The sequence below is a fragment of the Erpetoichthys calabaricus genome, chromosome 11 (genome assembly GCF_900747795.2).
Source record: "Erpetoichthys calabaricus chromosome 11, fErpCal1.3, whole genome shotgun sequence".
NCBI lineage: Eukaryota > Metazoa > Chordata > Cladistia > Polypteriformes > Polypteridae > Erpetoichthys > Erpetoichthys calabaricus.
In genome coordinates this window covers 50,404,385-50,427,940 of record NC_041404.2, presented here as the reverse complement: position 1 = coordinate 50,427,940, position 23,556 = coordinate 50,404,385, and positions in this window count along the sequence as shown.

The following is a 23,556-nucleotide window of genomic DNA, read 5'->3' as shown; positions in this document are numbered from 1 at the left end:
ATTAAAACTGATTGTCAGTGTTTGTGTTGCAATTACTTAGTATGCTTTCTTTAATTTTTCACTTAACCTGGCACTTAAGTCTTCAATCTGCCTCAAGAATGATTTAAGATATGAAGAGGTAGGAGAAGTGACAGCGAAGGTGCTAGGGAATGATGAAGGCGCCCGTACACATGCTGGCCGCAGCAGAGAGTTGATTCTACAATAAAATAAAATAAAAATAAAAAAAGGAATAACCCTGGAGGTTAATCATCACCCCAAATGCGGATAGCAGACATCACGTATTATATGTGTACCAAATTTCAGCTCTATAGTTCAAACGGTTTGCAAGCTACAGGTGATTTAAAATCCTAGACAGACAAACGAACAGCCACAGTAGCGTATTATATATAAAGATATTGGTCTGGGTGTGTAGGGGGCATGTATAAATTTATATGTATAGTAATATAGAGAGATTTTCAGAGTGTCCCGTACTTCTAATTTTCTAATCTTGTAACTCTATCCAAGCGTGAAATTTCTTTTAGTTTTTTTAGACCCGTTCACTCGATTTCTTTCTAAAATAAATTTCTTTAAATGTAAATTAAAAATACTTTCATTTTTCTGAAGAGTCCAAGTTTTGTTTTGATATTTTCGAGTTTCCACAAAGCGTTTATAATTTGCCATTTATTTATCTTTTTAAAATAATTTAGTTAGGTTATTCCAAGTTATATTAAAGCAAATGTATTTATTTTTTTTGAGGATTTTGATTTTCATACTTTTTTTATTTTATTCTTTTTCATACTTTCTTCATGAATTCTCCTATTAAGTTTATACCTCTTTAAATAAACCTGTAAAACTATGACTGAGGAAGAAAGGATTTCTGTTGACGAAGTAATGGTCCCTCACCACGGGGTGCAGATGAGCGGTGACGGTCTGTAGGCCTGTTCTCCTCGCTGGCCCACCTTGTGCACGGCACCGCTTCTCTGGACTCTCAGAGTCGGGTTGACATTGTTAGATTGCTTAGGATTTGTAGTTTTTTTATGATCTTAAAAACCCCTTGAAAATCCATCCATCCATCCATTTTCCAACCTGCTGAATCTGAACAATCCCAGCCAACACAGGGCGCAAGGCAGGAACCAATCCCGGGCAGGGGGCAGGGTGCCAACCAACTGCAGGATAGACACACACACCAAGCACACAGTAGGGCCAATTTAGGATCACCAATGCACCTAACCTGCATGTCTTTGGACTGTGGGAGGAAACATGCAAACTCCACACAAGAAGGACCCAGGAAGCGAACCCAGGTCCCCTTGAAAATCTATTGTTAATACAATTAATATTTTAACATTCACCTTCATCTATTTATATTAACAAATAAATTTACCACTTAAAACTTACGCGGTCTGGTTACTAAATAATACCAGGGGTGGTGGTGGGATCACTGGGGCTTTAGTCCAAAACAAGTTTTGATCATCACTGTTTAAGTCAGTCAGTGTCCAACCCGCTATATCCTAACTACAGGGTCACAGGGGTCTGCTGGAGCTAATCTCAGCCATCACAGTGCAGAAGGCGGGGAACAAACGGTGGGCAGGGCACCAGCCCACCACAGGACACACACACACCAAGGACAATTTAGAATCGCCAATCCACCTAACCTGCATGTCTTTGGACTGTGAGAGGAAACCCACGCAGACATGGGGAGAACATGCAAACTCCATGCAGGGAGGACCCGGGAAGCGAACCCAGGTCTCCTTAATGTGAGGCAGCAGCGCTACCCACTGCGCCACTCACTGTTTAAGTCTTCTAGACTTAAAACAGCTTATATTTGAGTTAATCAATTCAAGAAATAATTAGTAACCTATTTTGTTTCGTTTATGTGCTAAATCTTGCCTTATGACCTTTACAGGACGTACACTGCCACTCTGTATATTTTAGAACACATTTTTCCTGTTGCTATCCCGTAGTGAAGTGCGGGTATTCAGCTAGTTTGCATTTATATAGCACTTTATCTCACTGCTCTTGCACTAAGGCCGATTGGAAGTAAATGGGCCTTGCGATGAACTGGCATCCTTTTGCAGGGCTGGCCGAGGGTGCAGCCATGACAGGTTCTGAATCTCTATGATCCTGTATTGGAATTAGCCGCTTTACACAATGAATGAATGACGCAGATATTCCATTTTAATACACTTCCGTGGTAACTTTTAATTGCTTTTTATACACCGCAGGATAACAGAGTGACAGACCTATAGCATCTTGCTTTTTACTGCCTGTAATTTTTATGAAACATTTTCAGCAGTCGCTGGTGCCACACAGCCCATGCATGCTGCCTGCGTTTGACAGCTTGTGCCTTATTAATATATGGCATCAGTAGAGGTGCCGTGCCAGTGTGCAGTCATATTTATTTCTTTATTTTATTTTTTTACATTTCCCAAAGAGGTTTTCTCAATTAGCAAGTATGAAATGCATCCGTTTTCCTTCCTTCTTTAAGGAAGCCTAAATATGCCCCCTGCTTAATAGCAGTGGCTGCTAATTCCCTTATTAATTACATCTTTTACCGTTAGCATAGTGGGATGAAGCTGTACTGAAGGCATACGGCACGTGCTCGACATCCCAGGAGCTCGAATGCAAAGCGGTGTGTGAGGCTCCTTCTTTTTGGAATCAATGATTCCTGCCAACAGCTACTCTCCGTCTTCGCTCTCAAAAGGACGTCTGGAGGTTTGACTACATAATGATCTCAGAAAGCTTTTCAGAAGTTTCACGGGTGTGGAATAAAACGAACGCACACAATTAAACAGTTTAAGGTGTGAATGTACATATATGGGCAGCACGGTGGCGCAGTGGGGTAGCGCTGTTGCCTCACAGTTGGGAGACCTGGGGACCTGGGTTCACTTCCCAGGTCCTCCCTGCGTGGAGTTTGCATGTTCTCCCCGTGTCTGCGTGGGTTTCCTCCGGGGGCTCCGGTTTCCTCCCACAGTCCAAAGACATGCAGGTTAGGTGGATTGGCGATTCTAAATTGGCCCTAGTGTGTGCTTGGTGTGTGGGTGTGTTTGTGTGTGTCCTGCGGTGGGTTGGCACCCTGCCCGGGATTGGTTCCTGCCTTGTGCCCTGTGTTGGCTGGGATTGGCTCCAGCAGACCCCTGTGACCCTGTGTTCGGATTCAGCGGGTTGGATAATGGATGGATGGATGGATGTACATATATTGGGTGGCACGGTGGCACAGTGGGTAGCGCTGCTGTCTCGTAGTTAGGAGACCTGGGTTCACTTCCCTCTGTGGAGTTTACATGTTCTCCCCGTGTCTGCATTGGTTTCCTCCCACAGTCCAAAGACATGCCGGTTAGGTGCATTGGTGATCCTAAATTGTGCTTGGTGTGTGTGTGCCCTGTGGTGGGCTGGCGCCCTGCCCGGGGTTTGTTTCCTGCCTTCTGCCCTGGGATGTGCTCCAGCAGACTCTCGTGACACTGTGTTAGGATATAGCGGGTTGGATAATGAATCAATGGATGAACATACAGTATATTATATTAAATTGAATATTTGGTTGGCCTGATCATTGTCCACTGGTCCCAAAAATACCTCAAAGAATGTGGCAGGCTGGCTAACTATTATATACCAGTCTAGGAGGAGTTAGTATTGGTAAGACACTATAAAAAAGTGTTTGGTCATTTAGACTTTGTGACCTAATAGCTAACTGGTTTTACTGTGGATTATCAATTAGTGATCTGTAGTGATAGTAGGGAGCAGGTTGGGAAAACCCTGGAGAGGTGGAGATAGGCTCTAGAGAGGAGAGGAATAAAGGTCAGTAGGACCACCAAGACAGAATACATGTGTGAATGAGAGGAAGGTCAGTGGAATGGTGAGGACGCAAGGAGTAGAGTTGGTGAACGTGGATGAGTTTAAATACTTGGGATCAACAGTACAGAGTAATGGGGATTGTGGAAGAGAAGTGAAAAAGAGTGCAGGCAGGGTGGAGTGGGTGGAGAAGAGTGTCAGGAGTGATTTGTGACAGACGGATATCAGCAAGACTGAAAGGGAAGGTCTACAGGACGATAGTTAGACCAGCTATGTAAAATGGGCTGGACACAGTGGCACTGACCAGAACGTAGGTGACAGAGCTGGAGGTGGCAGAGTTAAAGATGTGAAGATTTGCTTTGGGTGTGACGAGGATGGACAGGATTAGAAATGAGAACATTAGAGGGTCAGCTCAAGTTGGACGGTTGAGAGACAAAGTCAGAGAGGCGAGATTGTGTTGGTTTGGACATGTGCAGAGGAGAGATGCTGGGCATACTGGGAGAAGAGTACTAAGGATAGAGCTGCCAGGTTAGAGGAAAAGAGGAAGGCCTAAGAGAAGGTTTATGGATGTGGTGAGAGGGGACATGCAGGTGATGGTGTGACAGAGCAAGATGGAGAGGACAGAAAGATATGGAAGAAGATGATCCGCTGTGGCAACCCCTAACGGGAGCAGCTGAAAGAAGAAGAAGAATCAATTAGTCAGTTGAGGCCCTCCCACTTTTTAAATGGACAAATGCAACAAAGCTGTGTAACTTCTAAAACACCCAGGAGGGGTGGTCACAGTGGAAAGGCGCCATATAAAATGCCTATTGCTAATTTTGACTTTACCAGCATGTTACTTTGGTTCCTAAGATTGCCTGTGCTTGTTTGACCTCGAGTTAGTTCCGACTGTGATGTCCATGACAAAGAGCCCCCCAGCTTTATCAGGAGGTGTTTTTGCATTAGAAGGTCACATTATTTAGTTCAAGGTTGGTCATTTTGGTAGTGTGACATAATGTTGTACTTAGTTAGTCCCTGCCAAACCTTGATTGAGCTCCATTTGTTAAATTGGTGACAAAGAGTCGCTGGAGGTTGTAAAGCACAGTAGGGTGGTGGTCACTATTTTAAAGGCACTGTATGTAATAAAGGTTGTGTGAACTAATGGCCAGCATGTTTTATTAAATTGTCTCCAGAGCTTTGTAACTTGTAATCATAGAGGTGGTGTTCACATTGCAAAGGTGCTATATATATATATATATATACAGTATACATATATATATTAGGGGATTTGGCCCCTGCTTGTTTCACAAGCAAACCCCCTAGCCTGCGCAACGCCCCAGCCACTTTGCGTCTCTGCCGCTTGCGTTGTGAAGAGGGGGGCTGAAGTCACCCCAAGGAGATGTGGTCGCTCCTCCGAAACCCCCTCTTAAACGGTGATACAATGGGAAACATATGCAGTAGAACCTCGGTTTGTGAGTAACTTGGTTTACGAGTGTTTTGCAAAACAAGCTAAAATTTTTAATACATTTTCACTTGATAAACGAGCTTGGTCTTCCAATACGAGTAGTATGTATACGCTTTGTGTGCTGAGCGTCATGTGATCACAACTGAGCTGATGGTTCTTCTCTCTCTCTCTCGCTGCGGGATTGTGGGCAATCGTCTCCTATTCTCCATCTGAGTCGGTGTGCCTCACTCATATAGTCAACATCCATACGAGCGTATACTGTTTACTATAGCATTGTGTGTTTGTGTAAGTGTGTGTGCGTGCGTGCGTGTGTGAAGTGAAGTGCGAGTCCCCGTCTTGCACCTCAAAACACAAAGCTGAGTCTCAGTACTTCTGTCCCGCCCCGATGACATCAGTTCTGTCCCGCCCTGATGACATCACTTCTGTCCCGCCCGATGACATCAATTCTGTCCCGCCCTGATGACATCACTTCTGTCCCGCCCCGATGACATCAGTTCTGTCCCGCCCTGATGACATCACTTCCGTCCCGCCCCGATGACATCACCCTATTTCCTGCCTTAATTTAAATGCTCTTTGTTTTCATTGACCATTTGTCTTTGTCATTGTTTACAGCACTCAAGACCGGTTTCAGTACTTCATGATTACTCTGCCTGACAATATAAAGGGCCAATCCCCAAATCTTTATCTTTGTTTTTACCATTATTCTACCAAGGCAAAGCGGTTGCGGGTTCAGTCCCCATTACGGAGTCACTGTGCTGCCCTAACTGAGTGGGCCTCGGACCTGATTGGCGAAGTTAAGCCGCCTATGTGCTGTAACATCTTGTCTGAAGGCAACATGGCTTCCTAGTGGCTTTGTTTTTGGACCTTTCGGCATAAGGTTTGCCAGTTCCTACTCCATCATTAAATCCCTATGCTCCCCTGAAACGCTTTCTTCATAACCCTGGAGCCAAATTGTGGAAGTGTTAAACTTAAATTTGGGCTCTGGTTGTGTTTAGAACCCATTTTAAGAAGGGTTTTGTTTATTTCACTTTGCTGAAATGCCATATTTGTTTCCCGTTTAGGTACCGTTATGTTAAGTCCTGCTTCTGCCATCTCCTCTGAGATTTTTCCCACAATTCCCCAGGTGTGCACTCATTTGTGATTTCAATGCGGGGACGATACAAAGGTCACCCCCGGCATTTCTAGGATATCCAGTCTTGACAGCTAAACTTTGCTTTGCTGCTGTCACGTGCTGGCGTTCAGATTCATGTGTTATGTTTCTTTAGTTCAATTCCCATTCTTGGATGTATGTTGTTTATGTTCTTTATGCTTTGTTTTTGATTTTGTGTTTGCATGTAAACTGCCTGGGTGGTGCTCCATGTGCCGGAACAGTCTCCCACGGTTCCTGGTAGTTCATTGTGAATGTGCTCTGGGATGTTGAGTTCTTGTGTTTTTTTATTTTTGGTGAATTTCGGATGCTTAGTGATTTACCAGATTTATTGACCTATTGCTCTGTATTTAGACTATTCTTGGAATGTTGTGTTGGATTGCACTTGCTGGTAACTTCTCTTTTGTCTAATGTGCCCTACTTACATTCATGTATTGTACTTACAGAGCTTTTTGTGAAATTAACCATTTTATCTTATAAAGGATTGGTGCCTGTCCTTACTAGCCAGGGTTTGATGGTGATATCCCCCTCTAGTGGGCATTATTGAAAGTGCTTTTGAAACTTACTGGGACTTATGTGCTCTTGGTCTCCCAGTCCACAACCCCTGCAATATTTAGTCCTTCTAGTCTTTTTTTTCGCTCCTTGCTGTTGTTTTTGACTCTGAACTTTCCAATTGCGCTCAGGCTTTGATGGAAGATCAACTTGCCTGCAAGTTTTGACCTTTAGCCTGTCCTTTGATTTATGATTCTCTTGGCCTTTTTCATGTCCTTTCTACTGTCTTTTGCAAGTCAGTATAGTTGCATCCTTGTGCGATAATCATTTAAACTCTCTTTTCTCTCATCAAGCAACATTCAAAACCTCAGAATGACAAACGGAAACTGAATTTCAGAAATGTTTGCAAATTTATCAAATAACAAATGTTTCCAGTGTACAGTACAATGCACATGTCTGTTATATGCTATTTGGTATGAAATTCATACAAGCAGTGTTAATATGTGTGATGCGCCATCTGTTGGAATGAACGTCTTCTCTTTTTCTACTTTCCACTTTACCATTCTACCGTTTCTCTCTCTGATTTTCATTTCTGGTCTGTGATTAGACTTTGGTGTTTGGGTCCTCTCTTTGCAGTTTCAACTCGTTTCTGGGTTGATGTTTAACATTTCATCTTTTGGTCCACTTCTCGCCTTCGGATGGAATGATCTTCTTTCTGTAATGCCTGAAGCACACAGTCTGTAAGTACTGATGATCTAGTCAGAGGCCTAGGAAATCCTGAGCTCAGTTCACTGGCATGCACAACTCTGGCATGACTGTTTGTGATGCCCTCAGCTGGCATCATTTGGCACAATCCAATCTTCCTTTTATAACTTTGGAAGCACACACAGTCTATAGACACATTTAATTAGGGTTTAGTGACAATAGAATTAAAGACCTAAGAAAAGTTGAGCTTAGGGCTTAACGCACATGAGACTGGCATGGCCATTTTTGATGTCTGCAGCTGCTATGGCTTGGCACAATTACATTTATTTCTGCAAGCTTTTGACATAAGTGGTCTGTGCTGGATGCTGATATAATCAAACACCTACCAAAAGCTGATCTTGGGGCTTAGTATGGTATGCATGACACTCACACGACCATTTGTCGTGGCACAACTTGTCACAGTCCAGTCTTCTTTCGATAACCTTTGAAGCCTGCAATCTACACAAAAATTAAATTAACATTTCATGACAATGGAATGGAAGACTTTGGATCAGTTAAAGTTGGGTTATCAGTGTGAAAAATGCATGGCACAACCATTTGTGACACCCAGAGCACAATTCACTTTTCTTTTTGACAATTTTGAAGCACATAGTCTGTGGATAATTCCACTCTCGTTGAAAATTGATTTCATTTAAATGGCTTGTAAAAGCCACTCTTGGCATGTAGTATGTATAATGCTGGTATGGCCATTTGTGGTGACCAGCAGCCATCCCACCTGCACTTTAGAACAGTTTGTCCACGCTCAGGCCCAGCAGACACTCTAGAAATGGCGTTCAGATGAGATGTAAAGCCGAGGTCCTGGCTCTCTGTGGTCCATAAAAGATCTCTGGGCATCCTTCGTAAACAGCAGGTTGTTCCCCGATGTCCTGGCTAAATTGCCCTCCATGACCTAGTCATTCTGGCCCCCCTAATCATCCCCTGTCTCTAATTGGCTGTTTCTCTCACCACTTCACCACCTAATAACTCATGTGTGCTGAGGGTACTGGCACAGTAATGGCTGCCGATACATCATTTAGGTGGATGCTGCACACTGCTGTTGGTTGAAGTGGCTCCCCACTCCCTATGAAGAACATTTTGAGTAGTGGGAAAAGTCGCTTTATGTGTGTCAATAATTATTATTATTATTATTATTATTATTATTATTATTATTATTCTTTTAGCTGGCATAGTTTAGCACAGTTTAATCTACCGTATATACTCGCGTATAAGTCAGGTCTTGAAACCCAAAAAATCGATCATAAAATCAGGCCGCGATTTATATGGCCATTCAAAAATACGATACCTATGTATTTATTTATTTATTTTACATCTTCTTGCTTCCTCCAATCTCACATCAGTTTCTCAGATACATCGAATTTTGTTGCAGCAGCAAAGTTACCAATTTATTTCACCACTTCAACGACTTTTAATTTAAAACCAGCTTCATATTTCCTTCTGATCGAAAGCTCCATCGTAGATAAGGGATGCTCTTACGATTATGTTGTGTGAGATGCAAAAAACTCAAATCAATGCAAACGTCGTTTCAGAATAGTGTGGGATTTACCATGTGGTCACGTAGGCACAATCCATAGAAATAAAAGGCATTGTGCTCTGTGGTTACTCTCTCAGGTGGGCGTTAGCATATCATAATCTCTTGGATCAACAGCGTGAGTTTTCTGCATTCAACTTATACGACCAACATTATAAAATCAAGTCCCGACTTATCCACGGGAGAACTTAAACGAGAGTATATACTTTGAAAAGCACAGTCTATACAGTCAGTCATTATCCAACCCGCTATATCCTAACACTGGGATCTGCTGGAGCCAATCCCTGCCAGCACAGGGCGCAAGGCAGGAACAAACCCTGGGCAGGGCACACACACATAACTGGGGACAAATTTAGGATCGCCAATGCACCTAACCTGCATGTTTTTGGACTGTGGGAGGAAACCGGAGTACCCATAGGAAACCCACGCAGACACAGGGAGAACATGCAAACTCCATGCAGGGAGGAACTGGGAAGCGAACCCGTGTCTCCTTACTGCGAGGCAGCAGCGCTACCATTGCGCCACTGTGCCATTAACAGTCTATATATAAACTAAATAAATTTTTAATGATAAAGGTATCAAAATCCTGGGAAAAGTTACATTTTGTGCTAAGTACACATTGCCCTGGCATGACTATCTGTGATATCCATAACTGGCACAACTTGTCATCATCCAGTGTTCTCTTGATAACGTTTGATGCCTGCTATTCTATAGATAAATGGAGTTAATATTTAATGGCAATGGAATGAAGGCCTTGGAAACTTTAAAGTTGGCGGTGTTCTTTGTGCCATACACTGGCGTGACCATCTGTGATACCCATTGCTGGCACAGTTTAGCACAATTCATTTTCATTTGATAATGTTCGAGACATGAAGTCTGCAGATAATTCCACAGCCAGCTGTAGAAGAACCCTCAGGCCTGTATAAGCCTACGCATAAGTGCTAATGTTGTGGCATCTATGAATATTAAATGTTCAGTGCTGGCCATCTGTCACGCAAAAACTTGTGAACCCCTGGGCCTTGAACCTTAATCTTGGTTTTAATCAAGAGCTTATGTTGTGACATGTGTAACATAACCCAAGAATTGGAGGTGTGAGCTACCTAGGCCACGTATTTGGGCTTTAAGATCTTCTCACAGCACACGGCTAAAGGAACCGTTGCATGTTCATGCAATGCTGACCGTGAAGCACATTGCACAGATCAAATGATTGTCATAGGCATATACTTCAAGCGTAAAAGAAAGTCATACGTGACCAAAGAGTTGGGTTACGTCCACCACATGATTGGGCTTTGGGTCCTTCTCACGGCAAGTGGCAGTGCAGACACTTAAAATGGCTGACAGTGACGCACATTGCACAGGTCAAATGATTGTCATAGGCATATGCTCCAAGCGTAAAAGAAAGACATACACAACAACAGCAACAATAACATTTATTTATATAGCACATTTTCATACAAAAAAGTAGCTCAAAGTGCTTTACATAATGAAGAAAAGAAAAATAAAAGACAAAGTAAGAAATTAAAATAAGACAACATTAGTTAACACAGAAAAAGAGTAAGGTCCGATGGCCAGGGAGGACAGAAAAAACGAAAAAAAACTCCAGATGGCTGAAGAAAAAAATAAAATCTGCAGGGGTTCCAGGCCACGAGACCGTCCAGTCCCTTCTGGGCATTCTACCTAACATAAATGTAATAGTCCTCTTTGTATTTAAGGTTCTCACGGAAGGACTTGATGATGATAGTCATGCAGACTTCTGGCTTTTAATACATCAATGTTGGAACATCACGTTGCTTTGCGTAGATGGTGGTGGCGCAAGCCTCCACCACAAAGAAACCGGAAAAAGAAACAGACGACCAAACAGTTGGGCTACCTCCACCATGTGATTGGACTTTGGGTCCTTCTCATGTCAAGTAGCAGTGCAGACACTTAACATGGCTGACAGTGATCCACATTGCACAGGTCAGATGATTGTCATAGTCATATACTTCAAGCATAAAAGAAAGTCATATGCGACCAAAGAGTTGGGCTACCTCCGCCAAGTGATTGGGCTTTGATTCGTTCTCACGTCAAGTGGCAGTGCAGACACTTGACATGGCTGACAGTGACGAATATTGCACTGATCAAATGATTGTCATAGTCATATAGTTCAAGCGTAAAAGAAAGTCATATGCAACTAAAGAGTTGGGCTACCTCCACCAAGTGATTGGGCTTTGATTCGTTCTCACGTCAAGTGGCAGTGCAGACACTTAACATGGCTGACAGTGACGAATATTGCACTGGTCAAATGATTGTCATAGTCATATACTTCAAGCGTAAAAGAAAGTCATATGCAACTAAAGAGTTGGGCTACCTCCACCAAGTGATTGGGCTTTGATTCGTTCTCACGTCAAGTGGCAGTGCAGACACTTAACATGGCTGACAGTGACGAATATTGCACAGGTCAAATGATTGTCATAGTCATATACGTCAAGCGTAAAAGAAAGTCATATGCGACCAAAGAGTTGGGCTACCTCCGCCAAGTGATTGGGCTTTGACTCGTTCTCATGTCAAGTGGTAGTGCAGACACTTAACATGGCTGACAGTGACGAATATTGCACAGGTCAAATGATTGTCATAGTCATATACTTCAAGCATAAAAAAAAAATGTCATATGCAACCAAAGAGTTGGGCTACCTCCGCCAAGTGATTGGCTTTGAGTCTTTCTCACGTCTAGTGGCAGTGCAGACACTTAACATGGCTGACCGTGAAGTACCTTGCACAGGCCAAACAATTGTCATAGGCATATACTCCGAGTGTAAAAGAAAGTCATGTGCGACCAAAGAGTTGGGATACCTCCGCCAAGTGATTGGGCTTTAGGTCCTTCTTATGTCAAGTAGCAGTGCAGACGCTTAACATGGCTGACAGTGATGCACATTGCACAGGTCAAACAATCATAGTCATATACTTCAAGCATAAAAGAAAGTCATATGCGACCAAAGAGTTGGGCTACCTCCGCCAAGTGATTGGGCTTTGATTCGTTCTCACGTCAAGTGGCAGTGCAGACACTTAACATGGCTGACAGTGACGAATATTGCACAGGTCAAATGATTGTCATAGTCATATACTTCAAGCGTAAAAGAAAGTCATATGCGACCAAAGAGTTGGGCTACCTCCGCCAAGTGATTGGGCTTTGATTCGTTCTCACGTCAAGTGGCAGTGCAGACACTTAACATGGCTGACAGTGACGAATATTGCACAGGTCAAATGATTGTCATAGTCATATACGTCAAGCGTAAAAGAAAGTCATATGCGACCAAAGAGTTGGGCTACCTCCGCCAAGTGATTGGGCTTTGAGTCTTTCTCACGTCTAGTGGCAGTGCACACACTTAACCTGGTTGACAGTGAAGCACATTGCACAGGCCGAGTGATCATTTTCAGTGCAAATGCAAATTAAACACTCTGAGTGCAAAAATAGAGTCATACACACCCAAAGAACTGGAGATGGCGTCTACTTCCACCATGTGATTGGGCTTCGGGTCCTTCTCACGGCAAGCGGCATGGCAGTCTTACAACATCGTTTTCATCATCGTACACTCCATGCGCCCAACAGTTATACACTGTGGCCACTAGAAAGCATGCCAATACCCCAGACCCCTCAGAATTCACTTCCCACAACAGTTCCAGGTGAATAGCACCATTTATTTTTCAAAAATACAGAGAAGGTCTTCACTGCGGATTGTGGGATTTGGTGGGGACAGAGCATGAGGTGGGGGGCGGTTGTGGATAAAACACAATCAGTCCAATGTCTTTACATTAGCCACAATGAAGTACATGGTTTCTTAACCTTTGGCCAGAGCCACCACATTAATACACAATAATATGGAAATGCATCTTAAAAAAGTTAAAAACCTTCACATACAGAAAACTGTGCATCAAAGCGTCGTAACTTGTGTGAAATAAAATAACATTAGTTAGGAGTTACCTTGGTTCAAACCCCACGAACTATAATGATTCAGCGATAAGGGTACCTGTACATTTCAATAGAAGGTGACTCGAAAAATTATTTAATAACTTAATTGGTGCTTGAGTAACTGCTGTTTTCAGATGGCTATTATGGAACTAAGGCAGCAATTTTTGTGAACCGGTTATTTTAAGATAAGAATGAAGAAATACTTTGGCAGATCAAATAATGCACCATGCAGCAGCAAGCAGGATGGGATGCTGCGGCCTACTCACCCACATCTAACCATGGAAATGAGGATAACGTTACATGAGCGGGTATGAAATCCTAACCTCAACTTGTCTGTTCACAACCCCCTGAGCTCCGTCTCCACCATGTTCCTCGACCCACAGTGAGGGATGGGTATGAAATCCTAACTTGTCTTGTCCACAAGCCCCTCAGCTCTGTCTCCACCCCGTCCCATAACCCACAGCGAGGGCGAGTTACAAATACCTACCACAAGCTTTCTCTTGCACTCAGGTCTGTACACAACAACGTTAACTCTTCCCTTCTCTTTTATCTTCTTTTCTTTTTGTCTTCCTCTTGCTTCACTTCTTTTTCAATCCAGTCCTCCTCAGGCTTTGCCCACTGGGTCCGACCGAACCCTCGAGTGAAGAGAGTGATGACTCTGTTTATGCCAGACCCACAATCGCACACTGAAGAAATTCTTCCGGGTCAGGTAGTCGCTCATTTTACTTAGGGGCGCTTATTCAGAGCGGCGCCCCCTTGCGGCACTGATGGAAACCAGCAGGGTTGTGCTACAGGACTACCATACCCATGTTGCCCTACTGGTATACACATGGGTTTTCCAGCCCCAGGACACTGCGACATGTGAAAGGCACGATAGATAGATAGATAGATAGATAGATAGATAGATAGATAGATAGATAGATAGATAGATAGATAGATAGATAGATAGATAGATAGATAGATAGATAGATAGATAGATAGATAGATAGATAGATAGATAGATATGAAAGGCACTATATAATAGACTTGAAAGACACTATATAATAGATAGATAGATAGATAGATAGATAGATAGATAGATAGATAGATAGATAGATAGATAGATAGATAGATAGATAGATAGATAGATATGAAAGGCACTATATAATAGACTTGAAAGACACTATATAACAGATAGATAGATAGATAGATAGATAGATAGATAGATAGATAGATAGATAGATAGATAGATAGATAGATAGATAGATAGATAGATAGATAGATAGATAGATCTTTATTAATCCCAAGGGTACTAGGGTGTTGTACCGTGTTAGCCATTATGAATGTAGAGAAAAGCCAAGCAAAATGACACCTTTTATTGGCTAACTAGAAAGATTACAATATGCAAGCTTTCGAGGCAACTCAGGCCCCTTCTTGCCTGAAGAAGGGGCCTGAGTTGCCTCGAAAGCTTGCATATTGTAATCTTTCTAGTTAGCCAATAAAAGGTGTCATTTTGCTTGGCTTTTCTCTACATTAATCCCAAGGGGAAATTCACAATTCACAAAATTCACAAATTCACAAATGAGGTAACAACAATAGTAATTAAGGGTGCCAAAAAGTGCAAAAATGCATATTTAATTAAAAATGAGTGTCAGTTAGGCAAGTGATGAATCAGTAATAAACACAGACATTAGGAGTGCAATAAATGTTCAATTAAAAAAAGAAGTTCAATGGAACATAACCCAGGCAACTGACATACTTAGACACAATCAAAAGTAATTAATAATGCAAATAATCAGCAAAAGTAGCATTATGTGGCCTGCAGGGGGCACTCCAGCTCCCTAATCCCGACAAGCCGACACAGGCACATGTTTTGCACAGCACACATGTTTTATTTACGTGGGAAATGCTTCCCAAATCATTTCCCACATTGCCAATGCACACAGCACAGTATATTAAAAGCACTCAGCACTTTGTCTTCTTTCTTTCTCTTCCTTTTCTTTCTCTTACTGCCTCCACTCCTCCTCCTCCAGAAAGTGTTGTCTTCTCCCTCCAGACACTGGCTCCTTTTATGTAATACTCAGAAGTACTTCTGGTGTCCTGTAGGCTTGGTCCAGAAGGGCCTTCAGGTGAGGTGGGAGCCCAATGAAGCAGTGCTATGCAGCACCCTCTGGAACCCAACAGGGCTGAGCCACCAGCATGCTGTAGCAATCCAGGGGTCCTGTCATCTAGCGATCAGGGGGAGATGATGCACTGAGCAGGCTTTCTCTCCCAGTCCTTCCATTAAAAAGGGCCATGGTGCCAGCCGTCTACTACAATTAACATAAATTAAAGAAACAAAAATGAACAAAACAGACCTAATTCATGAATATGACCCCTTCCAGAGGGAAAAACCCTTGTTTAAGCACAACAAAAATTAGCATACATTTTTCAAAAATACTTTTTTTTTTTTCATTTTTCAACACTGGATACATTGTCTTTGTACTATGTTCAATTAAATATTGGGTTTACACAATTTGCAAATCATTGCATTCTGTTTATATGTATATTTTATTACAGAAACGAGGTTGCACTGTGGCTCACTGACATGTCAGACACGCTCCTTGATATACGATACAAGAACGGCAACCACAGAGAAACGTGTGAATGAAGAGATCATCAAATACTCACAACTTGCACCCGTGTTCAAATGTTGCTTTTATGTCCTTGTATAAGTGCCAAGTGGAGGAGCCATGCTTATGAATGGGCAGTGTGCTCTATGTCAAAAATCCAAATCCTATGATGTGATATCATCTCCTGTTGAATTCTGCTCTGCACTTGCCCAAAGTTTTTTCCATTTTTTCCCTACAAGGGTTTTTTTGGGAGTTTTTTCTTGTCTTCTTATAGAGGCAAAGCTGGGGGGCTGTCAAGAGGCAGGGCCTGTTAAAAAGCCCATTGCGGCACTCTGTGGTGTAGCGGGTCCACAGCTCAAGTTAACAGGGCCACTTTTTTAATAAATAATCGCCGCACTCGCAGCTTAGCGAGGGGGCGTGGTGTGTGTGGCGGATCGGTTTCCAGGGAATTCGTGATGCAGGCGAACCTCGCTTAAGTGCACAGGTGAGGAGTCGTCCACATCCATAATTGCTCCTGGGTGCTACTGATTGCCACAGCTGATCCACATCGCCGTGATAGATAGATAGATAGATAGATAGATAGATAGATAGATAGATAGATAGATAGATAGATAGATAGATAGATAGATAGATAGATAGATAGATAGATAGATAGATAGATAGATAGATAGATAGATAGATAGATAGATAGATAGATACTTTATTAATCCCAATGGGAAAGTCACATACTCCAGCAGCAGCATACTGATAAAGAACAATATTAAATTAAAGAGTGATAACAATGCAGGTATACAGACAGACAATAACTTTGTATAATGTTAACGTTTACCCCTCCGGGTGGAATTGAAGAGTCGCATAGTGTGAGGGAGGAACGATCTCCTCAGTCTGTCAGTGGAGCAGGACGGTGACAGCAGTCTGTCTCTGAAGCTGCTCCTCTGTCTGGAGATGATCCTGTTCAGTGGATGCAGTGGATTCTCCATGATTGACAGGAGTCTGCTCAGCACCCGTCGCTCTGCCATGGATGTCAAACTGTCCAGCTCCGTGCCTACAATAGAGCCTGCCTTCCTCACCAGTTTGTCCAGGCGTGAGGCATCCTTCTTCTTTATGCTGCCTTCCCAGCACACCACCGCGTAGAAGAAGGAACTCGGCACAACCATCTGATAGAACATCTGCAGCATCTTATTGCAGGTGTTGAAGGACGCCAGCCTTCTAAGGAAGTATAGTCGGCTCTGTCCTCTCTTACACAGAGCATCAGTATTGGCAGTCCAATCCAATTTATCATCCAGCTGCTCTCCCAGGTATTTATAGGTCTGCACCCTCTGCACACAGTCACCTCTGATGATCACTGGGTCCATGAGGGGCCTTGTCCTGCTAAAATCCACCACCAGCTCCTTGGTGTTGATGGTGTTCGGGTGTAGGTGGTTTAAGTCACACCATTTAACAAAGTCCTTGATTAGGTTCCTATACTCCTCCTCCTGCCCATTCCTGATGCAGCCCACGATAGCAGTGTTGTCAGCGAACTTTTGCACATGGCAGGACTCCGAGTTGTATTGGAAGTCCGATGTATATAGGCTGAACAGGACCAGAGAAAGTACAGTCCGCTGTGGCGCTCCTGTGCTGCTGACCACAATGTCAGACCTGCAGTTCCCGAGACGCACATACTGAGGTCTGTCTATAAGATAGTCCATGATCCATGCCACCAGGTATGAATCTACTCCCATCTCTGTCAGCCTATCCCTAAGGAGCAGAGGTTGAATGGTGTTGAAGGCGCTAGAGAAGTCCAGAAACATAATTCTTACAGCACCACTGCCTCTGTCCAAGTGAGAGATGGATCAGTGGAGCATGTAGACGATGGCATCCTCCGCTCCCACCTTCTCCTGATATGCAAACTGCAGAGGGTCGAGGGCATGTTGGACCTGTGGCCTCAGGTGGTGAAGCAGCACCCTCTCCATGGTCTTCATCACATGTGACGTCAGAGCGACAGGCTGGAAGTCATTCAGCTCACTAGGACATGATACCTTTGGGACTGGGGTGATGCAAGATGTTTTCCAAAGTCTCGGGACACTCCCCTGTTCCAGGCTCAGGTTGAAGATGCACTGTAGAGGACCCTCCAGCTCCGATGCACAAACCTTCAGCAGTCGTGGTGATACTCCATCTGAACCCACTGCTTTGCTGGCACAAAGTCTCCTAAGCTCTCTTCTTACTTGGGCTGCTGTAATTGTGATTGTAATTGTGGGTTGGGGGAAACTCTGTCCTATGCATAGCGAGGCGGCTAGCAGGGGTAGATGAAAAAAGAATAGGAAAAAGTGAACGGAGGTTGCAGGAGTGAGGAAGAAAGCAGGAAACAGGGAGGGAAAAACCAGTGCAGGAGAGTGCGAACAAGAAAGCGCAGGCTCGAGGGCAGCTGAGCTGTGAGCCTGGGTGTTTGGCTGGCACCTGGGGAGCAGCCGATTGTGTTCGTTCCCGCTGAGCATTTTGAAGAGCAGGAGTGACCGGAAGAAGGATGGCTCACCGCAGAAGGCAGCAGGAGTCAGGACTTGGGACGTGAAAGCCCCAGCGTGAGTGCCCTGGTCCCTGGGGAGCCCAAGTCGCGGGTTAGTGAAGCCTACCGGAGCCAGGGATCGGCGAGGCAAACCGACCAGCAGGAGAAATCAGTGAGCAGGTCAGCTGTAGGTAGGATGGCTCCCCTGATGCATAGCCTGGACAGGAGAAGCAGGGCATTCACCAGTAAAAGAAAGGCACCGGGCATTGTGTTTTGAAGAGACTGCTTCCAGCCGTTATTTTAACCTTGTTGTTTTTTAAAGGATTTTTTTTGTTTCCATTGAATTTTAACCTCCACCTATCACTCGTTTTTATGGATTATTTATTTAAAGATTTTTGAGACACTGCACTATTTAATTTGGACGCTTTGTTTTGTTTGTTGATTTTAAATAAAAGCACATTATTAACGGTGTCGGGTTAAGAGCTCCCTGAAGCTGCATGGGAGCCTGGAGCGAACCTGCATCGTCACACACTCTTTGTGTGATTCTGGGCTATACAAAAATAAATTGTATTGCATTGGCAGGTGATATTTTGTCATACTGAAAACAAAAGAAACTGTTGCCAGTATATGATCCACCACAATTAAGAAAAGACATTTTGACCTTGACAGGAGATGAAGAGAGAAATGATTTTGAATACATAAGTGGTATCAGCAGCTCCTAATCTTTGGTATCGATGAGAGCCTCCATTGATAATCCCAGAGGACACAGTGACAACACATCTTCACTTTCCTTTAATTTTAGGTTAGGAGATCATGCGTTCCACTAGTACATTACATTTTTAGTTAACTTCTACAAAACAGTGTATGTTTCTCTTAGCTATCCAGGTGCCTCCATGTTCCCAATATAAGGTATAACATTTAACGCTTTGAACATGAGGTATGAGTTAACTCGTACAGTGCATCCGGAAAGTATTCACAGCGCATCACTTTTTCCACATTTTGTTATGTTACAGCCTTATTCCAAAATGGATTAAATTCATTTTTTTTCCTCAGAATTCTGCACACAAAACCCCATAATGACAACGTGAAAAAAGTTTACTTGAGGTTTTTGCAAATTTATTAAAAATAAAAAAACTGAGAAATCCCATGTACAGAAGTATTCACAGCCTTTGCTCAATACTTTGTCAATGCACCTTTGGCAGCAATTACAGCCTCAAGTCTTTTTGAATATGATGCCACAAGCTTGGCACACCTATCCTTGGCCAGTTTCGCCCATTCCTCTTTGCAGCACCTCTCAAGCTCCATCAGCGTCGGTGCAAAGCCATTTTAAGATCTCTCCAGAGATGTTCAATCAGATTCAAGTCTGGGCCACTCAAGGAGATTCACAGAGTTGTCCTGAAGCCACTCCTTTGATATCTTGGCTGTGTGCTTAGGGTCGTTGTTCTGCTGAAAGATGAACTGTCGCCCCAGTCTGAGGTCAAGAGCGCTCTGGAGCAGGTTTTCATCCAGGATGTCTCTGTACATTGCTGCAGTCATCTTTCCCTTTATCCTGACTAGTCTCCCAGTCCCTGCCGCTGAAAAATATCCCCACAGCATGATGCTGCCAACACCATGCTTCACTGTAAGGTTGATGTTGGCCTGGTGATGAGCGGTGCCTGGTTTCCTCCAAACGTGACGCCTGGCATTCACACCAAAGAGTTCAATCTTTGTCTCATCAGACCAGAGAATTTTCTTTCTCATGGTCTGAGAGTCCTTCAAGTGCCTTTTGGCAAACTCCAGGCGGGCTGCCATGTGCCTTTTACTAAGGAGTGGCTTCCGTCTGGCCACTCTACCATACAGGTCTGATTGGTGGATTGCTGCAGAGATGGTTGTTCTTCTGGGAGGTTCTTCTCTCTCCACAGAGGACCTCTGGAGCTCTGACAGAGTGACCATCGGGATCTTGGTCACCTCCCTGACTAAGGCCCTTCTCCCCCGATCGCTCAGTTTGGATGGCTGGCCAGCTCTAGGAAGAGTCCTGGTGGTTTCGAACTTCTTCCACTTATGGATGATGGAGGCCACTGTGCTCATTGGGACCTTCAAAGCAGCAGAACATTTTCTGTAACCTTCCCCAGATTTGTCCATCGAGACAATCCTATCTCGGAGGTCTACAGATAATTCCTTTGACTTCATGCTTGGTTTGTGCTCTGACATGAACTGTCAACTGTGGGTCCTTCTATAGACAGGTGTGTGCCTTTCCAAATCATGTCCAGTCAACTGAATTTACCACAGGTGGACTCCAATGAAGCTGCAGAAACATCTCAAGGATGATCAGGGGAAACAGGATGCACCTGAGCTCAATTTTGAACTTCATGGCAAAGGCTGTGAATACTTATGTACATGTGCTTTCTCAATTTTTTTATTTTTAATAAATTTGCAAAAACCTCAAGTAAACTTTTTTCACGTTGTCATTATGGGGTGTTGTGTGTAGAATTCTGAGGAAAAAAATGAATTTAATCCATTTTGGAATAAGGCTGTAACATAACAAAATGTGGGAAAAGTGATGCTCTATGAATACTTTCCGGATGCACTGTATGTCACTGAGCCTGTCAAAACGCAACATACGAGAGAACTCGTACCTCCGTATACAGCCACTACAGACACAGCCGGCTTGCTGGTGAGCTTTACAGCAGCATTTCAGTCACCTACTTAGTGCTGCCATCTAGTGGATAGCTAGAGAAGTTATTTTTTGGTGGAAGCACTTGCAGAGAATAGTTTTATAAATAGACAGTTCATAGTTACGTCGTGACAAAAAAGGTATAAAGCTTCTGATGTTTTGATTTTTTGCAAGATGAATATTTTGATGATAATGGCAGTGATCGATCGAGATAGTGACAATCAACTGGATGACCTGAAGTCTATAGACCTGATAGCTGCCCCAAAGGGATTCTTTCATTACAAGGCATCTGACTTGTCCTGACTGTCTGGACAGCACTACATGGACCACTGAGCACACACAGTCACCAAATACCAAATGTGCTGTGCGCAACAAGAATGGACAGTGCAAAGAAAGGCGTTATACACTCACCGGCCACTTTATTAGGTACACCTGTTCAATGGCTTGTTAATGCAAATATCTCATCAGCCAATGTCAGAACCTCAATGCATTTAGGCATTTGAACATTGTCAAGACAAGCTGCTGAAGTTGAAGCTGATGTGCCATGCCAGACTGGCTGGTCTGACTATTTCAGAAACTGCTGAGCTACTGAGATTTTCACATACAGCCATCTCTAGGGTTTACAGAGATTGGTCTGAAAAAGGGAAAGCGTCCAGCGAGTGACAGTTCTGTGGGTGATGCCAGAGGTCAGAGGGAATGGCCAGACTGATTTGAGCTGACAGAAAGGCAACAAGAACTGAAACAAGCACTAGTTACAATCGAGGCATGCAGAAGAGCATCTCTTAACATACAACACATCAAACCATGAAGAAGATGGGCTACAGCAGAAGGAGACCACAGTCTGCTAAGAACAGGCAACTGAGACTACAGTTCGCAGGGACTCACCAAAATTTAGACAATAGAAGATTGGAAAAATATTGCCAATTGTTGTTATTGTTGTCAGTTTCTGCTGCAGCATTCAGATGGTAGGGTCAGAATTGGGCATCAAAAACATGAAAGCATGAATCCATCCTGCCTTTTATCAATGGTTCAGGCTGGTGCTGGTGGTGTAATGGTGTGGGGGATATTTTCTTGGCACACTTTGGGCCCTTCGGTACCAAATGAGCATTATTTAAATGCCACAGCCTACCGGAGTATTGTCACTGACCATGTCCATCCCTTTATGACCGCAGTTTGCCCATCATCTGATGGCTCCTTCCAGCAGGATAACACATCATGTCACAAAGCTCAAATCATCTCAGACATGACGATGAGTTCACTGGACTCAAATGGATTCCACAGTCACCAGATCTTAATCCAATCAAGCACCTTTGGCATGTGGTGGAATGGGAGAAATCGCATCATGGATGTGCAGCTGATAAATCTGCAGCAAATGTGTGATGCTATCATGTCAATATGGACCACAATCCCTGAGGAATGTTTCCAGCACCTTGCTAAGTCAATGCCATGAAGAATTAGAGCAGTTCTGATGGCACAAGTGGGTCCAATGCGGCACTAGCAAGGTGTACCTAATAAAGTGGCCCGTGAGTATATTTGTGACACATGTGCCTCTAAGCCTGCACTCTACAAGGTGTTATGCTTCAAGGACTTTCATTCAAATGGAGACTCTGGTCGTGTTCCATAATTGAAATAAAGCAATTAATAGTTTCTTTACATTTATGACAGAGTTACTGTTGATAATAAAACTGCTGCTTCCTCATACATTTCTTTACATTTTTTATGAGTTTTGACGGAGTTAATTATTTATCATATACAGAATGCATGGACCTGTACTGCAGCTTCCTGCTAATTAATGGTCCTGCAGTCAATGTGTCAAATTAGAAGGTAATAATGCATGGGACTGGCATCTTGCCCTGGACTGTTTTTTGCACTACATCTGAACTTCAGACACCCTGCAGTCCAGAGTTAGCTTGAAAAATAAATGAACAGATGAGTGCAATCATTTAGAGGCAGAAAGACCACCGTTATCGACTGCAGACATCCATAAACAAATTCAGCCCCAAGTTTTGCCTATCCCTGTATAACAATCTGCAGGGTGGTCCAAAGGTTTCTGACAGCATAGGCATGATAATTTACTGAGGGAGACATCCAGGTCACTGCCTGAATGTGACTGAGGTTCATACGACCAAGAAGAAGTATCCAGACCAGTGGTTCTCAAACTGTGGGGTGGGCCCACCTTAGGGGGCCGCGAAGTAACAAAAAGGGGGGCACGAAGATGTGAAAAAAAGAAAACAAGAATCGAAAATATGAAAAATACATCTATTGAAACCAAAACAAATTAACTTAAACTACATTCTGATACTAGAAAAATAAATACAGAGTTAAATAAATGTCGATAAGAGTTAAGTAGGTATAATAAAATATGCATTTATGATATATGAGTAATTAAAAAAGAACAAATTGGTATTAGTGGGCACCTTTCAAAAAAACGTTAGGGGGGCGAGATTAAAACTGTTATGAAAACTTGGGTCGCAAATACATAAAGGTTGAGAAACGCTGATCCAGACGTTTTTCCCAGAGTAGCTAAAGGGTCCGGTCCATCAGGAAATAATGTAGGTTGCCTCATCTACATTTTTTTGGAACAGATTTGAATGCACTTGGACCACTCAGTCTATTAGAATTTTCTTAATTGAGAACTAGGGGGCTGTGCCCCCTGCTCGCTTTGCTCGCCAACCCCCGGGTTTCGTTAACCAGTGTGATGGACGACCGGCTATGGACTCCGGTCGCCACCCCCAGGCCGCTA